We start from the raw sequence: 16,312 nt of genomic DNA on the forward strand, positions 1-16,312 counted from the left end.
TCATTATTTCCTATTTATTCATTTTTGTTTTAAAAACCATCCCTTGTTTTTAAGACTTGTCCGCTAAGAGGAGTAGGGGAAATCACTTAACTTTAAGTAAGATAATTATGCTATTCCCATAATTCATCAATTTACATACTCTAGACATATTTACCATATTTCGACACATATCGAACATTATGCTATTATAAGATTTTTTAAACTTGAAAATATATGCTTATAGACTCAATTAAAGAGTAAAAATTTCACATAATAGAATCAATTTTCCAATTATTTCTATAAGATAAAATATGAAGTTAGAAAAAAAAAAAAATCATACATTTAACAACTTGTTATGAGTCGAGTCTGGTTGACTCGACTCGACTCGACTCGACTCGAGTTGAGCAACCTTGACAAACCACATACATCGTACATAGAACAAAATAAACAATAGATACAAGATTACAACCACATGTGACACTACTGTGGGGACCGTGCAAGCTCAACAACAGCCAGTCCATTGCAGAAGTCATCTCAGCAACCCAACCCAGTACAAAATTGTACAACTAATATCATATCCTCCCACAATATTCACTCTTCCCGACACTTCTGCTTTTGTTGTCCCAACTACGCGTTTTCCGCACCTGAAAGCGCCGCCCATTTTTAAATCTCCCAAAAAAACAACAAATTATGCTGTCTTTTGGAAACTCCTTGGAAAATTCCTACTTGTTCTTCTTCCTCCATCACCGCTACTCATTTTCTCCTCCATTATCCTTTTAATGGGGCCTCAAAAGGTTAGCTAACCAATTCACTTAATCTGTCAGTCTTTTTCATTACTGTTATGATTCGTTCTTTATTTAATTTTAATTGACTTTATCCCATCAATTTGAACTGCTCTTCTGTCGCTTTCATTGTACAATTTTGATTGTATATGTTTGAAGTTTGATGGTATTTTTAACATATACTTACTCCAGATTGAAATTTAAATAAATTTTAGGATTACCCAGATCGGATTTTGCTTGGTTTTGGGGTTAAATTGATTGGTTTCTGAACTGGGTTTTTGTTGGTTTGCTGATTGGAGGTTGAAATTTGAAGAAATCTGAAAAGTTCAAAGTTTGGTTGAATTTTGTTGGTTTGAGCTGATTTTGGGGTTTATTAGTTGGTTTTGTGAACTGGGTATTTGTTGATTTGATGTTTTGAGGTTGGTTACTCTGATAATCATGTATTTTGCGAAGTTCAAATTTCGCGTTTGGGTATTGTTTGCTATCTGTTTGATAAAATGCTCCTTAGAGTTTGACCCAGCTGATAATTATCTCATAAATTGTGGATCATCCACTGATGCTTCAGTGGGTGATCGAACTTTCTTGGGTGATTCAAATGTGAATTCTAGTGTTGTTCTTTCAACCTCTCAAAAGATTTGGGCTAATACAAGCTCAAATTCAATCCCAGCTTCAGATTCTTCAGATCTGTATAAAACTGCTCAAATCTTTACCGGAAACTCCAAGTATACTTTATCTGTTTCGAAACATGGCCGTCACTGGATTCGCCTTCATTTCTTCCCATTTGCATCCCAGAATTTTAATATGAGCCTTGCTAGATTCTCAGTTTCAGCTCAGAATTTCACCCTTTTGAGGAATTTTCAACCAGATGAGGTTACTCCTGTGGTCAAGGAGTATTCTTTGAACATAACATCAGATAAGCTTATTCTTCTTATCACCCCATCATCTGGATCCTTTGCATTCTTAAATGCCCTGGAACTAGTTTCTGTTCCTGATGAGCTTATTCCTCATAGTGTCAGAACCGTCGATTCTCCTGGCTCGAGTGAAAACCTCTTGCAGCAAGCTTTGCAGACTGTCTTTAGGGTGAATATGGGGAATACCGCAGTTAGCCCTCGAAATGATACCCTCTCCCGGCATTGGGTTCCTGATGGAACCTTCTTAAGAACCCATAATCTTGTCCAGTTCTTGTCGAAGGCACAGGCTATTAATTACACAGGAAGTGGGTCGACCCCTGAAATCGCTCCTCCTCTAGTCTATGGAACTGCCAGTAAGTTGAACTCTGAACTTGATCCTACTTTTAATTTGAATGTGACTTGGAATTTTGATGTTGATCCGGGTTTCAGTTATTTGGTTCGGTTTCATTTCTGTGATATAGTTAGCAAAACACTGGGTCAGATGATGTTTAACGTTTATATCAACTCCTGGTTTGCTGATAAACATCTTGAACTTGATAAATTGGGTTCTCCTTATTATCTAGATGTTGCTGTGCGAGATAGTCATAGTAATTCTCTCACTGTGAGTGTTGGAACTATTAGTGATGGTAGTTCTTACCCCAATGCCATGCTTAATGGGCTTGAGATCATGAAAATAAGTAACTCTAAGGGTTTTCTTGATGTTGATGCATCTTTGAAGTCGAGTGCTAAGGTCAAAACTGGTCTGATAGTGGGTTTAGCCGTTGGGGTTGTGTGTATCATTATGATTCTGGGTTTAGCTTTCTTCCTGGTCAGGAGGAGAAAAAGGACATATTCAAATGCAAATGGAAACAAAATTGAGGGAGCCTCTGAATATGGTTATCGTTTCTCTTTTGCTGCCATTAAAAAAGCCACTGACAACTTTAATGAAAGCTTGGTCATTGGAGTTGGAGGTTTTGGGAAGGTTTTCAAAGGGGTGCTAGATGATAATAGAGAGGTTGCTATAAAGAGGGGAAATCCTGATTCTCAACAGGGCATTAATGAATTTCGGACTGAAATTGAAATGCTATCGCACTTCCGTCATCGCCATTTAGTGGCTCTCATTGGGTACTGTGATGAGCAGAACGAGATGATATTGTTGTACGAGTACATGGAAAATGGGACACTTAAGAGCCACTTGTATGGCTCTGATAATCCTATCTTGAGCTGGAAACAGAGACTTGAGATATGCATTGGTTCAGCCAGAGGTCTTTATTATCTTCATACAGGTTCTGCAAAGCCCATCATCCATCGTGATGTCAAGTCAGCAAATATACTGCTAGATGAGAACCTGATGGCTAAAGTTGCAGATTTTGGTCTATCAAAAGCTGGTCCAGATCTTGATCACACGCACGTTAGTACTGCTGTGAAAGGAAGCTTTGGTTACCTAGATCCGGAGTATCTCATAAGACAACAGCTGACTGAAAAATCAGATGTTTACTCCTTTGGTGTTGTCCTGTATGAGGTTCTCTGTGGGAGGCCAGTAATTGACCCAAGCCTTCCTCGTGAGATGGTTAATTTGGTGGAATGGGCAACCAAGTCACAGAAGAAAGGGGAGTTGGAAAAAATTATTGATCCAAATCTTGCAGGTCAAATAAAACCAGAGTCTCTAAGAAAGTTCCTAGAGACAGCTGAAAAGTGTTTGGCTGAATGTGGTCTTGATCGCCCTACAATGGGAGAAGTGCTCTGGAATTTGGAAAATGCGCTGCAACTACAGGAAGACGAAGCCTCTTCACAAGGAAGTGACGATGTCTCTTTGCATGTTGATGATGAACAACCACTACAAAGTCTTCCTTCCACCAGACAATATAGCATGGGAAGTGCAACAGATATTGTCGATATTTCAATGAATACAGTTTTCTCACAAATGAGAAATGGTACTATGAGGTGATTGCTATGTTAGCGCCATCTATCCACTCCGGCATACTTTGAATTTGCACAAATGAAGACGGGTTAATTTGTTGTACAGAGGATTTGTTTTGGTTTAATTCATTCTTTTATGCTCTTTTCTGTATGAGCCAAATGTTAGAGCTGTTGCAGGTAAATTCTGCACAAATCATTATTTATTTGCCATATGGAGTTTAAATCTGGTTACACAGCTCCAATTAGAACTGTTCGACTTATCTTGATTATACACATTATACACTGATGACATATTCTTCTCTAATGCTTGTTCTTGCTGATGCCCATTTCTATATATACTCCGTATCTTCTTTATTTTGCTATTCCGGTGTTCTTATATCCATGCACCATGAAGTTTCTAAACATGCCTGCTCTATCTACGTAGTATGTATCTACCGATATCCTATCTATATATTATAATAATATAGAGTATACTAGTTGCAAAGCTAACACGTGTTTGCCATGTCTCATAGCTAAGCATCAACAATAGTGATAATATCTATCTTTTAGATTTTCAAATACATAACAACTATATATAGATAGCATGTCCACTCTTCAACAAGAGATCAAATACGTCTCATAGCTAAGGGCTTGTTCACATTTACTGAGCTGAGCTGAACTGAACTGAACTGATTGGAGCTGAACTGAACTGAACTGATTGGAGCTGAACTGAACTGAACTGAACTGATTGGAGCTGAACTGAACTGAACTGAACTGAATTGAGCTGAAATGAATATTTTATGAGAGAGGAAAATTAAGAGCTGAACTGAACTGAACTGATTGGAGCTGAACTGAACTGAACTGAACTGATTAGAGCTGAACTGAACTGAACTGAAATTAAGTAAATGTGAACAGGCCCTAAGCATCACCAATAGTGATAACCATCTTTGCAAAATCAGAAACATGTCACATTTTACTACTCCCTCTGTTTCATAATAATATTCCTATTTTGTAAATCAATGTAATCTTTTACCCATTTTTTACCGCAAATATCTTTAATCTCACCCTAGCAAAAATTATAAAACTTAGATATTAATAATCTACTCATCAAGACGAATTAAACTAGATCCTACATGACTATATTTGTTCTTATATATTAAGAGAAATTTAGAAGGTTCTCTTTTTTTAAATAAATAAAGTAAAAGATTCCAAACAGGAACATTATTATGGAATGGAGGGAGTACCTATTAAGATAGTTGAAGAGATATTTGTTACTCATCCCTATATCTGTCAATGTTAATCATTCTTGCAAATCGAAAATAAGGGCCTGTTCACTTCAACTTAATTTCAGTTTATTTCAGTTCAGCTCCAATCAGTTTAGTTAAGTTTAGCTCATAATTTCCTTCTCTCATAAAATTTTCATTTCAGCTCTATTTAATTCAGTTCGACTCAGTTCAGTTCAGCTCTAATCAGTTCAGTTCAGTTCAGCTCTAATCAGTTCAGTTCAGTTCATTTCAATTCAATTCAGCTCTATTTAGTTCAGTTCGGCTCAGTTCAGCTCTAATCAATTCAGTTCAGCTCCAATCAGTTCAGTTCAGTTCAATTCAATTCAGCTCCAATCAATTCAGTTCATCTCAGCTCAATCCAATTTAGTAAATGTGAACATGTTCTAAATTTCACAACAAAACCAAACAAAACAATCTCAATTTTATATAATCAGGATCAAAATTACAAAGTTGCAACAAATAAGAGTGATTAAGGGCCAATATGGAGTACTACATGTTTTGGGTGTTTTTGTCCCTCGGGAGAGTTACAACACGAAGACTGATCTAGCGTGAGCTGTACCTGCAAAACAAACGGAGACACCGGTTGGGTGGTGCTTCGCCTCCGACGAACAAGTTAGTAACTTGAAGGGAGAGAAAAAGGTGCAGAAATTTAGGTGGGTATCTGCTCGGACTCCAAGCTCAGATGTCTCTATCACAGGGACATGTTGTAATAAATGGTAAAACGTACCCTCCAAAAGAGGGGAATCTCCCTATTTATAGGGTCCTCGGGATTTGTGCCCCTGATTAGGTCATTGAACCCTAATCATTGGTGGGCTGCGCCGCATTGCGGCTTTCTCGAGATTTGGGCCTAAAGGCCGCCATCCCTCTTAGGTTTCTGGAGGGACACGTGTCAAGCAGGGATAGGTCCACTTTGGGCCATCCTGGGGCTGACACGTGTCATCCTCTGATTGGACCACGTGGCGGGGTAAAATTACCCTAAACATTTGCCCCTCACAGATGTGACGTGGCACGCCACGTGGCATCTGTGACACGCGTCACGCTCCGATTGGTGGTAATTTTACTGCCAAAGAGTAACCATTCATCTTCTGAGTAAATTACGGGACTGCTCCCGCATTTACCCTCTATATATAGCCGTTTACCCTCATAATTTTGTACGTTTACAAAAATTTTCAAGAGAGACAAATTTGAGAGAGCAGAAGTCATCCGTTTGAGTCAAGCGCAAGCAAGAAAACTCGTTATTCGTCAACCCAGCCGGACCCGTCTATCATCAGATATCAAATCTAAAGGTACCGTCTCTGCCTCTCTCAGCTCTTTTTCTTGTTTCACCGTTTGTACATTTTTCTTGCAATAAATGGATGCATCACCAACACACACGGCACAACCTAGGTTAGAATCCAGCCGGTCACCGGGGACGGCTGAGTCTAGGACTGGGAGTGCCGTCTCGGGGTGTTGGGACCACCCTTTTGCTTGGATTCCGACCATTTATGTGTCTGTGCAGGACACAATGGCTCGGACTATGCAGACGGTTGTCGATTCGGATTACCGAAGCGATGGCTCAGGCGGACAAACGCCTAAGGGAGATGCGTCTGGTCAGAGAAACCAGACGGCTCTGGAGAGATCCCCTCCGCGTGCCCCTTCGACTCCCGCGGATTCCTTTTTGGAAGAATGCGACCAAGGCGGCGATGAAGCCGTCTCAGCTCCTTTGCCACATAATGAGGAGGAGACGGAGAGCGACAGCTCCGCCTCCACTTCTGAGAGCAGTGACGACTTGCCACCGCTTGAGGATAGCGAGGAGGAGGAGAGGGAGAAGTGGAGTGAGAAGGACGACCCCTTCAAAATTCACGTCTCTGCCAAGGACAGGAGACAAATGGAGGACAACTTGGAGAAGTTTAAACAACTACACCCGTTAGGAGACACGGGTACAGAATCAGAGTGCCGCCTGAGGACGGAACCATTGCCTGGGATGACGATCAACAGAACGCCAACAGCTACTTCGGCTGTTATGAGGCGGCGTTCAAGGCCGGTCTTCGCTTTCCCCTTCACCATGCGGTGAAGGCAATCTTGAGAGGCTACGGCCTCGGAGTCTGGCAACTTACCCCCAACTCTTGGGCAAACATCTTGGGGTATGTTGCCGCCTGCGAGCTCCAAGGGCTCCATCCCGGCTGGAAAGCTTTTGCTAAGATGCATTATCTTAGCCGAAGCCCAGGCGGCTAGAGGGCGTGGTACACTTTAACCACGTATCCCCAATACATGATGACCTTAGACAAGGTCTCCAAATTTGACGGTTGGAAGCACAGGTTCTACCTGATGTCGGCTCCCAGCAAGCGGGAGAATTATGAGTTCCTCCAGTACAATAAGAAGCCCGACCTGATGGCCCGGAAGTGCGCTCTTCCCCGGATCCCAGATGAGGACTTTGACAAAATAATTGAGGCAGACTTTTTCGGCCTCACAGACGCGACCTTGTCAACCGGGGAAACAATAAAAATCCCCAAGAACTAGATCCCTAAGAGCGCCTGGTTCAGGGACAAGTGTTTCTTAGCCGCCTGCGGGCTAGGAAACATGTTTTCCAAACGTATGCGCCTGAGTTCACATCCGCCTGCAGTACTTTTGTATCAGAATTGATTGATGATATATTGACCCATCTTTTTCTTTTTGCAGAAGAAGCTTTAAGCATGATGCAGTCGGAGAAGACACCTAAACGGTCCTCTGCAACCATCCGCAAAGAGCTTGCGGAAAAACATGCGGCCGCAGTCAAGGCCAAGGTAAAAACGCTTGACCCTTTCTTAGATTGGCCTAAAAGTTTACTTTCTCCGGATGCTAACTTTAACTTGGTTATTTTCACAGGGAGAAGAGGTAGGAAAAACGTTTGAGAAAGATCTCAAACGGGCCAGGGAGGACTCCGCCTCCACCCCTAACAAGACAAAAAAGTCAGCCTCCGCCTTAACTCCTGGTGCCTCAGCCGGGAACCAAAAGATGCGGATAGGGGGGCGAAACGAGAGGATAGGCGGCAGTATGTGCCTCGACCTCGTCAACCCCTTATCAGCAACCGGGGGGTTCACCATGCCTGCAAGCGGCTCCCGCTTGGCCGGCTCTGAAGGTAAGAACCCATTTGAATCCCCGCCTGAGCTGGGGTGGCCTTTGCGAGTGAAATCCCACTCCCAACAGACGTCATCCTCAGACGGTCAGCAACAGATAGGTGCTGCCTTAATTTCGCACTCCTCACCTATTGATTATGGTGCAGATTAATCTCCCCGCTGGCCAGACGTCCGGAAGCATGCTAAAGCCATGCTGGAGGCGGTGAGCAAGAAAGACAAGAACGCTATCCCTGGGATAGAGACGTTCAACCTAGAACGAATCTTGTCCCTTTTGGCTGAGGTAAGATACTTAACAACTCTTTCCAAGTGCTTTACTCCGCCTGCAATACTAACTTTATTTGTTTTTGCAGGCTCTACTACGGGTAGACGGGCTCAAGCGTCCTTATTCCCGCAAACGGGAAGAGGTAAAAAGGGCCAAGAAGTGCGCCACAGATGCTGATAATGTTGCTTTATACTCCACTATCGTAAATGAACTTGAAACTAAAGCAATCACAATGACACAGGCGTCAAGAATTCAGCAGCTAGAGGCGGATATGAAGACGGCCAACCAGCGGGTGAGCGATGCTGAGACGGCTCAGAAGAAGGCGGAGGAGGCCCAGAAAAAGGCAGACGAGGGCCTCAAGAAGGCTGATGAGGCGCTCAAGAAGGCCCAGGCGGACCTTGGCACACTCCAAGGTGTTTTTGAAGAGAACACCAACTTAAAAACCAAAGTTGAGAAGCTGGAGCAGGAGGCGGCTCAAGCTCAGATAAAATTTGCAGCAACCCTGGAGGCGGAGCAAAACCGCCTGGTTGTTGAAAGCGATGCTGACAACGATGCCAGGATGAAGATCGCCTTGGCTGCCTTGTGCCCAGACAAGGATTATGGCATCTAGGCACTGGCTCACAGGTACGCCGAGGACGTGGTGTACTTGAGAGAGAAAGGTGAACCAGAGCCTGAGTCCTTCGACACCTGGGCTAAGGCCAACACTGAGCTTCCCGCGCCTGAGCTACCCTGTCCCGGTGAAGCGCAAGAGATTCCCTCGGATGATGAGGAAGAGGACCATGAGGAGCCGCCTGCAGGCCAGAAGTGATTTTTCAGCGGCAGTATGCCAACTCTTTTATTATTTTAGCTTTGCTTTTTCAGTCTGCGTGCCGAGTATCCTTGTATTTACCGGCTGAGGAGCCGGGTTAATCAACAATTTCTCTTTTCTTCCGGACGGGGTCCGGTTAACATTTGATCCACTACAACTGTTTGGTTGGGTGGACTTTTAATGAATGCACCGACTGAGTCGGTTTTGATTATTTTTGAATTTCAATTTTTGCATTTTTGCGTATATGCCTGATTTTTTCCTAACTTATCAAAAGCATGCGGCGATTTTTTGCCTAACTTATTAAAAGCCGACTATCCTTGCCCCTGGACGGCTGTGTGGTTGGTTTCAAATGGAGTTGGTTGATTGACTTGGGAACGTCTGATGCTGCAAAGAGCATGATACGTTTGTAAGTCAATCAATCACAGTAGTGATTGCCCCAAACCAAGTGCACAGCCGTACACCAACAGGCGTTCCAGTCACTACCCAAACGATTTTTCCCGTCTTGGTAGAGATTGCATAGCCACTGCACACCTCCTTTGCCACAATTGGGATAGAAAGTGCAATTTTGGAATAAATAACCTAAGTAAGAACTTCAGCCGGTGACCGACTGATGCCTAGGGGCGTCCGGTATTCGGTAACTTGGTCGTTCTTCACAGATCATGCTGGTCAAACGGCTATGAGTTGACCAATTCGGTCGTTCAATTTTTGCCGTCTGCATAGGTACGTAGAACTGACAAATAGTCTATTCTCTGCGAAGATTGCACTCGGAGGGGTGTCGCCGGACGCCTTTGTCCATGTTGGGACAGGCGGTTTTATAAAATAAGCAACCAGCTGGCTGTTTTAGCCTTTGGTCTTGTTTAGGACCGGTTGAATAGCCACTAAGCGTTTTTGTGCTTAGCTTTTAATCGGATCATTGTTACAACATTAAATTTACACTAAGTGTCGAACTTAGTTATTTTAAACAAATAAGCCCGTCTGGGTATTTCCCAGACGGATGCACAATTATTAAATCATACCAAGTATCAAACCTAGTTAAATAAACAAAGGATCCATCCGAGTATTACCCAGGCGGATAGTCAAAACGATTTTGCAAACAAAGTCTGAATTCTCATTAATTGACTCACTATTTACAAAAAACTTACATTCTCAGAAGTAGTACTTTTTCAAGTTGTCTACATTCCAAGTTCTGGGCAGGCGCCTGCCGTTTGGGGTTTCCAGGCGGTAGGTGCCATTTCTTACTTCTTCATAGATCCGGTAGGGTCCTTCCCAATTTGGGGTTAGCTTTCCCAACTCATTGGCCCTACCGGTTGCCTCCATTTTCCGTAACATTAAGTCGTCAAATTTCAAAGGACGCTTGTGTACTTTCTTGTTGTAAGCTCTGGTCATTCTCAGACGGTAAATCTCATGGCGCAAGGCGGCATTGCCCCTGCGTTCTGGGAGTGAATCCAATGCCAAGTGCATTGCTTCTCAGTTTGCCTCTTCATCATATAGCATGACTTTGAGAGTCGGCTCGTAATGTTCAATGGGCAAGACGGCTTCAGCATCGTAAACCATGAGAAATGGGGTTTCACCGGTTGCCCCCTTTGCTGTTGTCCGGATGGCCCATAGGACATGGATTAACTCTTCTGCCCACAAGCCACCGGCTCTTTCAATTTTCTTCTTAATGCCGTATGAGATTAGTTTGTTGAAGGCTTCAACTTGGCCGTTTGCTTGGGGTCGGCCGACTGATGCAAAACAGCTCGAGATCCCTTGATCTCCCAACCAAGTTTTGAGCTGAGGCGTCTCAAACTGAGGACCATTATCGAACACCATAGACATAGGCACCCCATACCGGGTGATAATGTTTTTCCAGATGAAGGAAATTACGTCTGAGGTCTTGATGTTCTTAATCGCCTTAGCCTCCACCCACTTGGTGAAACAATCCACAGCCACCAAGATGTAGTGCTTTCCGCCTAGTGCAGGCGTGTAAGGACCTAAAATGTCCATGCCCCATTTTGCAAACGGGATTGGGCTGTGGATGGCCGTCAGATCAGTAGCCGGACGGTGAATAAGTTTGCCAAATTTTTGGCACTTGTCACATTTCTTCACCAACTCCTTGGCGTCTGCCTCAAGAGTGGGCCAAAAATAATGTCGTCTGGCTCTAACGGCTAGGGACCTGCCGCCTATGTGAGAAGCGCAGAATCTCGACTGCAAGTTTTCGAGAACTTCCTTCCCCTTTTCTGGGGTGACACACTTCAGCAGAGGCTTCAGAAACCCCGCCTTGAAGAGTTCTCCGTTTCTCAACTCGAAGCTTGCAGCTCGCTTCAGGACGGCTGCCTCATGTGGCGAATCAGGAAGTGTACCGTCTGAAAGGTAGTCCCGGATGCCATCCATCCAGGTAGAGCTTCGGTCTAGAATTCCAATAGGATCTTCATAGATGCTTCTTTTTTCAAGTACTTCCCAGAAGACTGACTGAGGCGTATCATGGCAGGCGAAAGATGCCAGTTTTGACAATGCATCCGCCTGGTTGTTTTCCGACCTAGGCACTTGATTCAAACGGAATTCCTCAAGTGCCCCAGCCTCTTCTTTGACTGCCTAAAGATATTTGATCATAGCCGGATGAGTTGCCTCATATTTTCCCTCATACTGGCTAACGACCAGTTGTGAATCAGAGTAGGCGTCAATTTTCATGGCCCCTGCCGCCTTACACATACGGATACCGGCTAGCAGGGATTCATATTCCGCCTCATTATTAGAGGCCTGAAACTTGAAGCGTAGTGCATACTCAAATTTGTCCCCTTCAGGAGACTCGTAGATTACACCTGTACCACAGCCGTTCTTTGTAGAGCTCCCGTCTACATACACTTTCCAAACCTGATCAAGATTATCTGGAGCCACCGGACGGATCATTTCAACAATGAAGTCGGCAAACGCCTGACCTTTCACTACCTTTCTTGGTTCGTAAGTGATTTCAAGACTTTGAATTTCAATAGCCCATTTCAATATTCTCCCGGATGACTCCAAGGTGGACATTGGCCGCTTGAGTGGCTGGTCGGTGTAAATCACCACCGGGTGTGCCAGAAAGTAAGACTTTATCTTTTTGAAGGCCATATACAAAGCAAGGCCAAAATTTTCAACCATGGGGTACCGGAGTTCAGCATGTTTGAGAACATGGCTAATGAAGTAAACCGGAAGCTGAACGCCGTTTCGCTCAGCAAGGAGAACGACACTGAGAGCGTGATCAGAGACGGCTAAATACATGTACAACGTCTCCCTAGGAAAAGGAATGACCAGCCTAGGTAGAGAATGTAAGTGCTCTTTTAGCTTCTGAAATGCCGTCTCAGCATCGTCTCCCCATTCAAACCTGGTCTTCTTCCTGATTTCTTGGAAGAAGTAAAGGAATTTGTCGCCTGACCGGCTAAGGGACCTCCCCAAGGCGGCCAAGCAACCAGTGAGTCTCTAAACTTCCTTGACAGAACGGGGTGACTTCATGTCAATCACCGCCTGTATCTTTTCGGGGTTAGCCTCTATCCCCCTTTGATCAATCAGGAATCCGAGAAACTTCCCAGACTCAACACCAAAGACGCATTTCTTGGGGTTTAACATGACCCTATGACGCCTGAGGGTGGTGAATGTTTCTTGGAGATCAGCAAGGTGATCCGCCTGTTTCTTGGATTTGACTATCATGTCATCAATATACGCCTCCACATTCCTCCTAATTTGATTAATGAAGACCATATTAATCATCCGTTGGAAAGTGGCAGGCGCATTTTTCAAGCCAAACGACATCACAGTATAACAGAATAACCCCAAATCAGTGACGAAGGCCGTCTTCTCTTGATCTTTCTTCCAGAGGGGTATCTGATGGAAGCCGGAATAGGCATCCATAAAGCTCATCAAGGCGTGACCGGCTGTGGAGTCGACCAGACTCTCGATCTTTGGAAGCGGCTAACTGTCCTTTGGACACGCCTTGTTGAGGTCTGTGTAATAAACACACATGTGCCAGGTCCCATTCGGTTTTTTAACAAGGACCATATTGGCCACCCAGTCGGGGAAATTACAAGGCCGAATGAACCTGGCGTCTAGCAGCTTTTTGACTTCGGCAGCTGCCGCCTGACTTCTTTCCTCGCCGTGGTTTCTTTTCTTTTGCCGGATGGGCTTCTTTTTGGGGTCCACGGCGAGTTTGTGGACAGCGAGATCCGGGCTAATGCCTGGCATCTCTTCCACTTCAAAGGCAAAAGTGTCTTTGAATTCTTTCAGCAGAAGGTGCAAGCTTGCACCCAGAGTAGCATGAGCAACCGTCCCAACCTTTACAGTACGCTCTAAACGACTGTCATCTAGAGCGAGATCAATGTTTTCACCAGCAGGTTGGGGACGGAGCTCGTCTGACCGTTCACCGGTTAGTGATTGCTATTTTTTCTCTTTCTTCACCTCCACCAGCAGAGGTGCCTTTCTTTTCTTCCCGACTGCTGGTGGGGCAGGTATTGGCTCGGCATCCTTGACATTGTCAAGGTCTATTGGTTCCTGGCCGCCTGGGGCCACAGTATCCTTGACAGCTGAGAGATACCACTCCCGGGCCGTCTTCTGATCCCCATTCAAGGAACCAACAGAGCCGTCATCCCTCTCATACTTGATGAGCATGAGAGACGGGATGATTACCGCCTTGGCTTCGTTGAGAGTTGGCCGACCAAGGATAATGTTGTAGGCGGTCAACTCCTCAACGACCAAGAATCTGACGACAATATGTCGTCCCTGGCCTTTCTCTCCCAGCCGGATGGGTAAGTCAATTCTTCCGATTGGGTAGACCATCCCACCCCGAAAACCAACCAGGGGGTGGGTGACCGGATGCATGCCGCTGACATTGTATTTCAGCTTTTGCAGGTCTGATGAGCTTCCGGTGTCAATAAGGATCCGTCCAACCAGCTGGTTGGCAACCTTACATTCAATGACGACCGGGTCATCATGCGGACGGCGGACGCTGCCCCTGTCCTTCTCAGTGATCAAGACGTCTGGGAAGGAGGAGCTTGTAGACGCCTGCTCATCATCATCTTTGTCCATCTTTCGAAGATGGCTCTTGGTGCCCCGGATGGTAGGGCCACCACATGAGAACCCGCCTGCTATTGTGTAGACCGACTCCTTGTCGGTATCCGAGCTACTAGCAGGCTGGGGGTAGTCTTGGAGGACTGACCCTTGTTCTTCTTCTTTGCCCCGGCTGGGGACTTAGAAATATAGGACTTTAACATCCCCTTGTCAGCCAGACGGTCCAACGCCCGTTGAAGGCTGAAGCAGTCGTTGGTGTCATGGCCAACTTCCTCATGGTATTGTCAGAATTTGTTTTTGTTCCTTGATTGAATGGAACTTTTCATTGGATTCGGCTTCTCTAGGGACAACCGGTCCTTAATTTCCATGAGGATGGAGTTGCAGTCCTTATTAAACTCGTACTTAGGGACGTACGGTTTAAATTCTTTCTTTTTCTTCTAGGACGGCTGGTCAGAGTCACTAACCGCCCATATTTCTTTTCTTTTCTTGCTCTCTTCTTTATTTTTGACCGGCTGAGCAGACCGGCTGTCTTTCTGTTTGTTAGACTTATTGGAGTCCGAGTGATTACCAGGCGAGCAGAGGTCGGTTGCTTGAATATAGCATTCCGCCTCCCTTAGGGCTGCCTGTAAAGTGAAAGCCCCTTTTCTGACTAGGTCGAACTTAAAATTCGACCCGTCTGTCAGACCCTTGAAAAAGTCTGTAAAAGCTACCTCATCAGACAGTCCTTAAATCTGAATTCTAATCAGATTGAACCGCCTGACATAGGAACGTAGCCCTTCTCTCTCCCCCTGCTTAATGGTACTCAAGTCCAGGCTCGTTTTCTTAGCAGGGATGTTCATTGAGAAGTTGGAAGCAAACAGGAAGGCAAGCTTCCTGAAACTATCAATGGACTCGGCTGGCAGGTTGCCAAACCATTGTTGGGCAATGCCCTTCAATGTAGCCGGGAAGCATCGACACCAAGCGACATCATCCAACCCCTGTAAGTACATGAGGTTGGTGTAAGCCATGAGGTGATCTTCCGGGTTGGTGATACCATCATAGGTACCTACCAATACATTCTTAACCTTGGCCGGCTGTGCCGCCTCGGTTATCTCCCGGGTGAACGCAGAAGGTTTTTCACCCAAGCGAAGTAGACGGAGCTGCCAGTCCAGTGGCTGGACATTGTGATATGTCGCCTGACCTCTGAAGAGGGCCGACTGCATGAAGTGAGGGAGATACTGACCGTAGACCTGAGATGGTACATACGGTACAGTTCCTATCATCTGAGGGCCGGAATGGACGATATTACCGCCTGTCTGGCTCTCGTGCAGGGAAAGTGCATTCCCTGCAGAGGTGTTGTTGAAGCTGTTAGGAAAGTTCGACGTGGAAGCCGACTCAGACAACTCTTGATTTCTCTTCCGGTTGATGATTTCCCTGGCATCAAGAGTTGATTTTTTACTTCCCACCGGCTGTTGAGTCCGGCGGGTATTGTTGGTATTCCTCTTAGGAAGAAGATTTTTGGACCAATCAATAGTCCCGGCTGCCTTCTCCTTTGGATGAGGAGTGGGCTGCCGATCTCTGACCGACTTCCCCTTTTCCAGAGGAGTCTTCTTGGCCGACTGGCCTCTACTTGGGCCAGCCCGGCTCTTAGTGATCAGCTTTTTAATTTCACCCTTGAAACTCGTCATGAATCTCATGAGTTCGTCTCAGGTGACGGGTGCTGATCCAGCTGCCGTATGGGTTTCCCCTTCTGGCTGTCCAGGGGGTCGATTTGTACCCGCCAAGGAGGCACCCCGCTCCAGAGTCTCTCTGGGCCGGATGCGCTTGGTTATCAGAGAGCCATCATCGGCTGTATAGGTTTCGACCTGAGGATCGTCATCCTCCTGGTCTGTAAAGACTTCAGGGTCATTGCCCAGAAGGTTAGGAGGTGGTATAGACTCTTGAACCATCTTTGAGGTACTCTCCCCACAGACGGCGCCAAATGTTTTGGGTGTTTTTGTCCCTCGGGAGAGTTACAACACGAAGACTGATCCGGCGTGAGCTGTACCTGCAAAACAAACGGAGACACCGGTTGGGTGGTTCTCCGCCTCCGACGAACAAGTTAGTAACTTGAAGGGAGAGAAAAAGGTGCGGAAATTTAGGTGGGTATCTGCTCGGATTCCAAACTCAGATGTCTCTATCACAGGGACAAGTTGTAATAAATGGTAAAACGTGCCCTCCAAAAGTGGGGAATCTCCCTATTTATAGGGTCATCGGGATTTGTGCCCATGATTAGGTCATTGAACCCTAATCATTGGTGGGATGCGCCGCATT

General features: G+C 45.3%; 1 pseudogene across 3 annotated transcripts; it reads left to right on the forward strand.

Annotated features, from left to right (window-relative positions):
* Positions 1–563: 563 nt before the first annotated feature.
* Positions 564–3,875, forward strand: LOC145641898 (receptor-like protein kinase HERK 1 pseudogene; annotated as a pseudogene). Of its 3 annotated transcripts, none has more exons than XR_014115586.1 (2): positions 564–773; positions 954–3,875. The product of XR_014115586.1 is annotated as a receptor-like protein kinase HERK 1 pseudogene, transcript variant X2 (transcript). The 3 variants fall into 3 exon arrangements; XR_014115585.1 differs by having other exon boundaries at positions 977–3,875; XR_014115587.1 differs by having other exon boundaries at positions 566–773; positions 1,429–3,875.
* The last annotated feature ends 12,437 nt before the right edge of the window (positions 3,876–16,312 follow it).

Source organism: Chenopodium album, chromosome 8 (genome assembly GCF_948465745.1).
Source record: "Chenopodium album chromosome 8, dcCheAlbu1.1, whole genome shotgun sequence".
Lineage (NCBI taxonomy): Eukaryota > Viridiplantae > Streptophyta > Magnoliopsida > Caryophyllales > Amaranthaceae > Chenopodium > Chenopodium album.